The sequence below is a fragment of the Lipotes vexillifer genome, unplaced genomic scaffold, assembly GCF_000442215.2.
Source record: "Lipotes vexillifer unplaced genomic scaffold, Lipotes_vexillifer_v1.1 scaffold250, whole genome shotgun sequence".
Lineage (NCBI taxonomy): Eukaryota > Metazoa > Chordata > Mammalia > Artiodactyla > Lipotidae > Lipotes > Lipotes vexillifer.
Window position 1 is genome coordinate 420,097 of NW_006785198.1, and position 11,722 is coordinate 431,818.

Below are 11,722 nucleotides of genomic sequence, written 5' to 3' on the forward strand. Positions count from 1 at the left end.
GCAGGAATAAAGTGGAGAAAAAGCTTTTAAAAAGGAGCAAGCTTATTGATAGGAAATGGGCCTGTTTGTTTCTAGAATTTCCTAGCTCTTCTGACTATTGACATTATAAAAGGCATTCTGCCTGAGTTAGAAATTGATTTTGGAGATATTTCAATTCCCTCACTGTTGGAAGGTACCTGTGAAAAGACTATTTGACATCAAGGATTTGCAGCAGATATATAAATGGTCCAGAAGAGAGGGAAAAGTTCAAACAGAAGTGTGAGATCTCTGGCTCTAAGCAACACTCAGAAAACTGCCTGTTCAGGAAGTAAAACAATCCCTGTTGTACATCCAAGGGCTTGAACTGGGTTCAATGGATGTTACATGTTTGTTTACAGCATTTGAATAAAGAAACTTGCTTATGCTCCCAATACCCAACAGGCCCCCATTTTATCTCAAACCTTTATTTTTTCTTTCTTTCTTTCTTTCTTTTTTTTTTGGCCATGCGCTGGTATGGAACCCGTGCCCCCTGCAGTGGAAGTGCAGAGTCCTAACCACTGGGCGTCCAGGGAATTCCCCTATCTCAAGCCTTTAAAAAATTTAAAATGTAGAAACAAGTGATGGATAATTCATGGACACTTCTTACAGTAATTAATACAAAGGTGGATAAATCCTGTTTCTAAGGAACATAGCTCTAGACAGACCAGGAAAGCTTAAGACATAAGTCTCTATGGAATTATACTTTACATAAGCCTCAATTTTTTTTTTGACTCCATCAGTTTAGACAAATTGGATTATGTTGTTCCTAACAGGAAAATAATAATATATTCTGTCACATGGATTTCCTGTAAGCTGTCCTGAAGTAGAAAGATTAATAAAGTCTTGGAGGCTTAAAAATTCAATTCTGTTTTGGCATTTTCAACATTTATTAACTGTGTTTACTGGAGCTCTTGATGTAGGGTTCTCTCAAGACTTTTGGGTAGAAGCAAGGCTGATGCAAGTAAAGCAAACCGGAAAAGCAAGTTGCTATCTCATTGCTTAGGCTGGTGCAGAATGAGACTCAGAGGGTAGGTACCGGGTGTGAGGAAATGGGGCAGGTGATGACCATTCATTGAGATGTTTTTGGCTTAAAAAAATGTATTAATAGTAGCAGCCAAAAGGAGCTGGGTAGTGTGATTCCTGGAGTGCTATATGGTTGAAGGTTTGGCTTAAACTATGCCCACCAGGAAGGGGTGTGCAGAAAAAAAGGCTGAAGATATCTGGAAGAGGATGAGTCCAGAGGAGACGGTGATGGCGTGGAAGGCAGGAGCAGAAGCCCTAACCCTGGAGATGAGAGAAGCACCTCTTCCTCTGTGTTCAGGGGAAAGGAGCAGCCCAGGGAGAGAGGCTCGGGCTGAGCGGCTGGGGACTGGGCTCTGTGCCAAGCTACTCACAGACTACCCACAGCTCACCTGGATTCTACTCCTTATGAGTCTTCCCTTCTGAAGTCGTAGGCCCTTAACATCCACTCGGGCCACATAGATCTGATTGTGTACTCTTCTCTTTAAGTATTGTTGTCATTGTTTATAGAATCTAAACGCCTGAGCTAGCTTGTGAAGCCCAGCTCTCCTTTTCACTATTCCCTGCTCCCCACTCCCCCATCATGCTCTGGCCCCCCAGCGCTCTCAGAGCGTGGTCCTGGACCAGCAACGCGAATACTGCCTGGGAACTTGTTAGACATGCAAGACCTCAGGCCCAACCCCAGGTTTAGTGAAGCAGAAACTCTGGGAGAGGAGCCCAGCAATCTGCATATTATCCAGGCTTCCTGGGGATTCCGATGGAAGATCAAGTGTGAGAACCATTGGTCTAGTTTTACTGGTAGTCCTCTAAGCCACACTGTGTGTTGGACATCTCCCTGCCTTTACACACTCGATTCTCTCTGCCCAGAAGTCTCCTCTTCCTCCCACGCCTCTTTTAAAAGCCATCGCAAGAATCACCACCCCCCTCTGTAAATCATTTGTCCTCCCCCCACCCCGACCCCCTATCCACAGCGGAGACTGCCTCTCTCCCCTGCGCTTCCATGGAAACTGGTGAAGACTCCTATCATTCAAGTGCCATGCTTGGCTGGGGTTCATGGTTTGTGTCTGCCTTCCTAAAAGCCAGCAAGCTCCCCAAGGCTGTGTTTGTCCTGGCACAGTGCCGGGGCTCGGAAAATGTTCGTTGTGTCGAAATGTTACTGATAAGCAAAGTACAGAGAGAGGAGAAAAGAAGGGAAAGTGAAGAGCACGCAAGAGAGCGGCACCCACAAAATGATACTAGCTGATGTTTGAGTTCCATGTGTGTGCTGGGTGCTGTACCACATGCTTCACAGGCGCCGTCGTTTAATCCTCCCAACAACCCTGTGGGTGTTACTGAACTCATGTCACAGAGAAGGAAACTAACGCACAGAGATGTCACATAGTATGCCCGGGATGTCCCAGCTGGAACCCGGCAGAGCCGAGATTCACACACAGCTGGCTCTACTCTGGAGTCCACTTTTTTTTTTTTTTAACGTTTTATTTTATATTGGAGTATAGCTGATTAAGAATGCTGTGATAGTTTCAGGTGCACAGCAAAACGACTCATCCGTACATATACATGTTCTGGAATCTACTCTGAACCCTGCAGTCTGAGGGAGGAGGTAGCTTAGTTTGGAGCCGCTGTCAATGTTCACTAGTTCAACAAACATTTCCTCAGTGCCTCTGCCAGACTGGGATAGAAGTAGGAGGCAGAAGAGGGCACAGATGCGACATTCGCTTATCATTCGGTCCTTGAGAAGCTCACCTTTTAGTGGAGAAGCGGGATCTGTGAGCCAATAATATATTTCACTTAAGGACAGTGACTGGATTATTCCAAGTGCTGCACAGATCCCACAGCAGACAGGATGGATTTGCTCTGCCAGGGGTTGAGAAATAAGCATAAACTCACCGGGGCAGAGGAGTGAGGGAGGGGGAGAGGCAAGATTCAAGGCAGAAGGAATTGCAGAAATGATGTAAAGAAAGCAAGCACGTCCTGGCAAGTCTGCTGAAGAGGAGGTGTCGCGCGGGGCTGGATTGAGGAACACGTGCAGAATGAGCAGTCTGGACTGATGCACTCCACATGCCTTCCCAGGGTGCTGCCTACTCTGCAGAACTGGAAATAAAGCCATATTTCCAGAATGCCTTGAAGGTATGGTTCTGGATGTGATTCTGCCAATCAGACGCACTTGCAAAATCTACCAGTGTGTGGTATGCAGCGGTGGAACAGTTACGCAAATTATCACTGTGCTCACCTGGGGAAAAAAGTATCTATGAAACCAGAATGTTGGAAGGCCAAGTGGCTATGGTAATAAGAGAGTGAAGAATTTAAACACTGGGGGGTTGGCTGGCTCCTTGAGTCCCTCTGGAGCATAAAGAAAGAAAAAGATAAGCGTGGGGTTACCTACAGCATCCCCTATCCGGTACCAAATTCTAGATCAGCTATGATTAGGTTCAGCAGCAAGGGGCAGAGACTCAAAACGACAATGGCTTAACCACGTTAGAAGTCTGTTTCTGGCAGAAAGTTCCAGAGCTTGGTAGTCAGGGCTCTGGCAGTCCTGCTCCATGGCACCATCCAGCTTGCTGCTCTTCCTCCCCTGGGGTGTGTCCCTCACCTTCATGGTCCAAGATGGAATCCATCACATCTGAGTTCCGGGCTGGAGGGTGGAGAGGGAGCAAAAGAAATGGAGCAAAAGATGCTCACCAGCGCCCCCTGGAAAGGTTTTCGGAAATTCTCTCATGTTACTTCTGCTAACATTCCACTATCCAGAACTTGTCACTTGGCCACATCAAACCTCACAAACGACTTGAAAATATAATTAACAATTATTATTTTAATCAGGAAGGAGCGGGAGAATGTAAATCAGCGTATTATCTATAGTGTCTCCCTCAGGATGCCCGGTGGCGAAGGTCCCAGGAGGACACTAGGGTGGATGGGAGTCAGATGGGAAGGACCTGATCTGACATGGCAAGTATTAACACTTTGGACTTTATCCTACTGACAATGAGGAACTACCAGGTAGGTTTAAGCAGGAGAGAGATGGAAACAGAACTGTGTTTTACGGAGATCTTCCTGACATCTATGTGAACAGGCTCTGGTGGGGTGATACTGTGACCCAGAAAACAGTTAGAAAGCAGTTGCCCCGGTCCAAGTGAGAGGGGCTGAGGGCCTGGACAGAGGAATGGAGCAAAGAGGATGGAAGAGCAAGGCACGGTAGGGTTGGAGAGGACAGACCTCGGTGACCATGGGGAGACTGCAGTGAAGGAAGAAGATGGAGTTTAGGGTGACGCTGAGGTTTGGGCTTGAGCAGTTTGGTAAATGACAGTGCAGCTGCCCAAAGTAAAGAAAGGAGTACAGCAAGTGAGGGAGCGTGCTGCTGGGGGGGGGAGAATGTGGTCCATTTGATTGGGGATCTGCTGAGTTTAAGACGCCTGTTGGATGGGAGACAAAAATATGTGTCTGGAGCTCTGGAGAGAAGTCAGGGGCTGTAGTGTGTGTGTCTGAGTGACAGCTGCAGACACAAATCTGGGATAACTTGACCAGAAAAGAATGGGGGAACCAAGTCAAGGATGAAGCCTGGGGAAGTGCCAAGGTTGTATGAATTCTCTGCAAAGTCCATTCTGATGGAAGGTTCTTTGGGAATTGCAGCTCAAGAAATTGGAGGCTGCAAATGAATCCCTTTCCCAGACATCCAGGACCTGGGTCAAATCTCTGGGTCTCAAGACAAAGTAAAACCGCTAAAGGCTTTTCATTTCCCTGGCTGACATACTTTAACTTTTCAGTTTGAAAAGAAATAAGTCATATTCAAGGTTGAGGTTTCCATTACTACTCTGTAATACAGTACAGCTTGTGCCTCGAAAACCTCCTGCCCCCTCATTATCCAGGGAGCTGCCTTGTAGTTATTCCACCAGGACATTGGTGACATTGCTGGACAATGTCAGCAGGTTGAGATACATGTCGTAAACACTGACAGATCAGGGAATCCTCTCTGACAAACCGCTTCCAACTTCTGGGTGATTTAATGCCTTTCTGATTGCTTTCAAGAAATAGGAGGTTGATTCTTGGTCCCAGGATCTGCTGCAATTCTAGGAAAGGTTAAAAAAATCTGTTTGTATACAGCACCCCTTTCATCTCAATTGATTTTTGTTGTCCTTCCCCTTCTCATCTGCCTCCATCCCTTTTTTCTTTCCTTGCCCTCCCCATCTCCCTCCCTCCCATCGTCTCCTCCTCCCCCATTTCATTTTAAGGCGTTGGCTAGTATAATCCATCTTTGGAGCATTGGTTTCTTGAAATTCAACAATTGTAATTTGGAAAATACCTTAGGCCAAAGAATATGATATCAAAGCGCTCAGTTCTTCGGGTGGTCACTAGCAGAGGGTCTTCAACTGACAAGAATCCAAGTAACAGGACCTTCAATTACCTAGAAAGTATATAAATCCAAACTCAACACAAACAACAAAAGCAATCTAAAATTAAAATAAATGGTGGTATGCTTACCCATATTGGAAAGTTTGGGTGCAGGATTAGTATAGGATCCTATGATTAGTATAAATTCAGCCAAATAGCTAATATTTCTCACCTCAATGTACTATATTGTTCAGTAATAGTCATCATGATGGCCTTAAAACAGTGTAAGAATAACCCCCATCAAACAAAGAATAAATTACAGTCCTTGTGCTCTTGGAACTAAGACAGGAAAATGGGCAAAAAATGAAAAGTTAAGGAAAATATGGTAAAATATTTTATTATGCAAAATTAATTTTTAAAACACACTCCTTTATTCTGAGATCGTGTCTTTTGTTGTCAATGTGTCCTTTCTTTTATAAAAAACAGTAGTGCCAGTAGATGACAGGTTCTTTTTGAATGACCTTACTTGGCAAAATTAAAAGTTGGCATACTTTTATTTTGGAATTTTATTTGTCTGTGCGATGTAAAAGTCTAGGAATCCCTGGAGTAATGCATTTCCCACAAGCTTGGAAACACACTGGGATTTCTGTCAGTTCCCTGAGGGTTGGGTGGGTCCGCTTTCCTATCCTTTCTTTCCCTGCCCAGATCATATTGGCTGGTGGTGAAGCAGGTGCTATTCAATAATAATTTATTGGAAATGGTTGATGCACAGGGAATCAAAGGCTTAAACAGGGCTCTTACTTGTTTCCTCCATTTATTACCAAAACGTTAAACATTTTGATTTACTTTTAAAATTGTGATTTTTAATACATGTATTTTTAATAAATCTGTTACACATACAAAAGTCAAACTACCCCTGCGTGGCAACATTGCAGGGGACCCTCTCAGGCTTTGTATGTCTGCCCCTCACAAACAACCCAGAAATGGATGTTGGGTGCCATGTGTTCAGGTTAGGGCACCAAACCCCTTTCTGCTTTTCAAACACTGGGAAGGAAAGGAGGAGCCTTGTAATGGCTAAGCTGCATAACTCCCAAAGACAATAAAGATTCAGGATTGGTTAGAACAAGCTTTTAAATAAGAACTTGGGTTCTCTGGCCTCCAAAAATCAAAGAAAATTTTCAAAATCACTTTTCAAGAATCACAAAGAAAAACATACCCCTTCGTATAAGTTCTTAATCCACAGATAACACTATCATCGTGATTCTATTGCTATTTCCCAGAAGCCAGCAGCGAACATTTCCCAATTAATCTGCTCTTGAAACTGGTAAAATCGTAGGCAGTAGCCAAGTCCATCATAGTCATTAATCACCGAGACACAAACCTTCAGGTCTGTTACCAGGAGACCAGAGCGCTGCTTGGTGAAGCTGGGAGATGGTGATGACGATGATCTCTCCAGTAAGATGGGGAGACTCAGAGATGCCCCTGAGGGTTAGTTCATTTATTGTAGAGGTGAGGACAGCCTTAAGAGAGAAAATTGATTTAAAAATAGTAACAGCTCCCTCTGCACCCATATTTTCATTGTAGAACATTCAGGAAATAAGAATCGTTTTAATTCTACCACCTAAAAATTACCACCGTTAACATTTTGATTAATATTCTTCCATGGGTGGATGGATGCATGCATTAAAGTATGGATAGATGGACTGATGGTCGGATGGACAAACACATTAATATCCACAACAGTATACTTATTATATGTATATGAATGCATTTAAGAACCTATCGCTAGTAACTGTTTACGGAGAAGGGAGTTGGTAAGACGGTGGTGAAAGGAGACTGAGTTTTAAAAATACACACACGGGTTATTTGGATTTTTCACAACTACATATTACTATGTGTGTATTACTTCCCTTTTTGTTAAAGTTTTTTTTTGTTTTAGTGTGAAAAACAATACAATCACTCTTGGGGGAAGTGGCATCTTGTCATGCACGCCCCTGGGTGTGCCCTGGTGCGCAGAGGTGACCCAGAGTGGCCTCTGGGCGAGGCTGGACGGCCCGGGAAGGGAATCGGGCGCAGGAGCCTGGCGGGGACGGGTAGGAGGCAGCCCGGGGCCGGGATCTGCCCCGAGGGCCACCCGCAGCTGTGGGCATCGCACCCAGGCCGGGCGAGGCTGCCCGCTGCGCTGTCTGCGGGGAGACGGCGGGCCGTGTGCGCGCCGGGCTGGACGGTGTAGAGCCGCGGTGCTCGGCGGGTGAGGCGCGGGTGCGCTGTTCTGCATCCCGATCCCGCGTCGCTGTGCACAGGCGCTTCCTGTTCGCCCGCGGCCCGGGAGCGCTCTCTCCTCACCCAGCGGAGAAGCACCCAGGGAAACGCGAAGGGCGAGTACGCGGCGGGCCGGCCCCAGGGCGCCCTCTGGCGGGGCCGAGGGGCGGGGCGCGCGGGCGCGGGGCGAGGCGGCGGAGGGTCCTCAGACTCCCCAAGCCGGGATGCAGGTGGAGCGAGTCTGAGTGGGCCCGCCCTGGTTTTCCGAGACCAGTTTTTGGTTTGGGTTTTGATTTTCATTTCCCACCTTCTTGCCTCTCCATCCATATTTCCCTCCACTTGTTTTGTTTTTTTTGTGTTTTGCAATACCACTTATTTTTTCTCCTCTCCAAAGTCATGCTTATTCATTGTAAAAAACTTTGGAAAACATTTAAATATCATAAAGATGAAAATAAATAAAACATCTTTAATCCCATCATTTTAGAAATAAGCACATGATTAAAGTACTTCTTTTCTTCTAGTGTCTTTTTCTGTACACGATATTATGTATAAGGTAAGCCAAGAGGCAGCCAGGCCGGTTTCTAAGGGCTGGAGGCCCTTACTCTGCCGTTTGGCCTTTCTGTCTTCTCTGTCACGAGCCCGTTTCCACATCAGGGCTGACTCCTCAAATAGCATTACCCAGTTTGTTGAAATTACCTGACCTCAGTTTGTTCAACTCCGGTAAGGAAGAGTAATATTTGCTTGGAGGTTAGGCTTCCGTCACTGCTATGGGACTCAAATGAATCTCGAAGCTGCATTTGCAAATTTTCTAACCTTGGAAATGCTATACCTCCTTATGTTTGATCCTCCTCCATGGGTGTTGAAGCCTCCCCTGCTAGCAGGATGGGGAGCTTCATGGGGGACATGACTCGGCATTGAACTAGTGTGTGGCTGACCAGTTTGTCAGCTCCGTCGCAGGCCCCCAGTCCTGCCCCCTCCCTGAGCACTAAACTTTAGCCTAGTCACAAGGATTGTGCCCAAGCTAGGTGAGTTCACTATCACCTTTTACCCTCACCTTCATCTGATTTGAAAACTGGAAGAATGCCTTTTGCTAACACAGATGGTTAATGGTCATGAGACCCCCCCCCGGGGGGAGGAAAAATCCCCAGTTCCAGTCAGCGCCAACTGTGCTTCTCACTGGGTAGTCAGATTCTATTTTTAGCTTTGGCTCCTTTAAATCCCCCTGTACCCCCCCTGGTGGTTCGGAGTGCAACTGCTAACATGTCTGCATCTTCTGTCTGCCCCATCCTTCCTGCCCGCGTGTAAGTTACCCACAATAAGCTTCATATTGCACTTTATGGAGTTGCCCGCTTCGCTTTTTCCATCTCAAAATTCCTTCTCAGTTCAGAGGATATTATTCAATATCTTCGCCTCCCAACAACTAGACAATCCCTCCACCATGTAGTGGAAGAGGTTTGGAGAGACCGAACAACTGGCGCAAAGGCACACAGCTTGACCATGACAGGACTGGACTGTAGCCCATAAGCTTCTGACCCACCTGTCCATTGCATCATCTCCAATAGAAGATAGGGAAGAAGAGTCTCCTTGGAGTTGTTCCGGAGCGTGTGCCTCTCCCCATGCAGGAGACATGGAGAAAGGGATAGAGGTTCTCAGACTCTGCTCTAAATGTTCAGGAGTGGGAGAATGAGCCCCTTATTCTTCATGCATTTAGAATCTTTTTCTGGTTTTTTTTTTTTTTTTTTTGGCAGTACGCGGGCCTCTCACTGTTGTGGCCTCTCCCGTTGCGGAGCACAGGCTCCGGACGCACAGGCTCAGCGGCCATGGCTCACGGGCCCAGCCGCTCCGCGGCTCGTGGGATCTTCCCAGACCGGGGCACGAACCCGTGTCCCCTGCATCGGCAGGCAGACTCTCAACCACTGCGCCACCAGGGAAGCCCTAGAATCTTTTTCTTTTTAATAATGTTCTTCATGTTCCATAACAGAGCTGAACATGCATCCTAAATGGCTTCTAAAGCCCTTTGAAAATTTTATATACTGGAATTTCAAAATAGACAACTTAATAGTTTGCTTCGATGTTAAATGAGTCACTCGAAATTAACATTCTATTTTTCAGAACTGGTGGGATGATTATCTCTGTCAGGGAGTGTTTGTGGAGATGCTCTGACCTGAGCCATCATAAATATTGAATGGCCAATTTGACGCTAAATACTTTCCAGTCTACAGACTGCAGCTTTCTTGATCAGTTTCAGAGACTAAGCCCTGAGGTGGGTTAGGACATGGAAGCAATCTGTAAGACCTGAATATTTATACCTGATCCCACAGAAGAGATCATCTAATTTTGACCTGCCTGAGCAACCAGTAAGAATTTTTCTATTAAGCCACATAATTTATGTCTTGCCTCATTCTTATTTATATATATCGTGGCTGTTCCTACAGTACACACTCAAACATATGGGAATCCCACCCCTCCTGTTAGCATGATTGATCATGTTTTCCTAAAGGGTAGTCTGACTGGACCACCAGGGCACCTGTAATCTGCCACCTTCCCCACACCCACGTTTCTCCTGGGGTGCACATGGACAGGGGGGAGACAGGCCTTCCAAACCTGAAAACAAGAACCGGAAACATTTAGAGATGACTGTTGGGGAACAGAATAAGGTGAAAATGCAATGCCCTGGGAGCAAAAATAGACATGAGAGTTCATTTGTAATCCTGTTGGGGATTTTGTTTTTGCCTGTTTATTTCATTAACTCACCTCAAGTGAGAGTTTTCACCTTAGGAGTCTTGTCTGCGAAACAGAAAATGTAAGTTCGTTCCCAGGTGCAGGGGAGTATAAACGGCTTTCTTACTCCCCTGTCAAGGGCTCCATTGTGTTCAGGGGTGCATCGTGCAGGCTGTGGCTCCTGTCCCGGTGACCACAGGTTCAAGGACCAGTTGGAAAACCCAGCCACTGGAAATGGAGCTCAAGCCACCCTGCAGGGTCTCTGGGGGAAGCCCTTCCGCTGCTGGCTTCTGGGAGCAGCTCCTCTCCGGAGCTCCTTCTCTAGCTGTGGTCGGTGACAGTTGGGAGGGAGAACTCTGCCCGCACAAAGACATCACGGAGTACACGACCCACCAAACTGAGCCAATGTTACTTCCCCCTCTTTTCCCAGATATTAAATGGATCCAATTACATAACACAATAATTCATCTTCTGAAAATTCACTTCGCTTTGGGGAGGTGGAGATATGATTTCTGCACAGGAGGTTGAGGAGACGGCCCTCTGCACGTAGGCAGAGCAAAAGGTAGAGTTTGAAGGCAGAAGTGCCAAGGCTGCTTCTGTCACTCTTGGCATCAGTATTATCGCCCCCATTCTTGTCACTTTACTTTGCCACAGTGCATTAGGAAAGGTCTACCGGGAGGGCGACACGCACAGGCAGCTTCCAGAAAGTAAATCCCAATATATCCTGGCTTTGGGGGCCTCATTTCTGACCCCTTTCCAGGGTCAGGCAGCAATGGGTCAGGCAGAACATTTTCTGAGGAACTCTAGGAGAAAAAGCCCGTTTCCACATCAGGGCTGACTCCTCAAATAGCATTACCCAGTTTGTTGAAATTACCTGACCTCAGTTTGTTCAACTCCGGTAGGGAAGAGTAATATTTGCTTGGAGGTTAGGCTTCCGTCACTGCTATGGGACTCAAATGAATCTCGAAGCTGCATTTGCAAATTTTCTAACCTTGGAAATGCTATACTTCCTTATGTTTGATCCTCCTCCACGGGTGTTGAAGCCTCCCCTGCTAGCAGGATGGGGAGCTTCATGGGGGACATGACTCGGCAGAAGAAGAGCTTTGGATAACTCCTCCCAAACCTCAATGGAAAGAATATTTTGTAACCTAGAGGCAGAAGAGATAAAACTTCAACCTGTCTGCTGAGAACCATCGAGCTCTGGAGCAAACCTGACCAATCCCGGCAGCCCATTGGTAGCCTGAGCTCAAGGGCTTTTAGGGGTTAGAGTTTCTTGCATCTCCGTCACCATAGTCTCTGCAGCGGTGGGCTCTGGGCTCCCACGGGATGGATTACCACAGTGGGTCTCCTCTTGAAAGCCATCTTGCTGCCCAGCAGG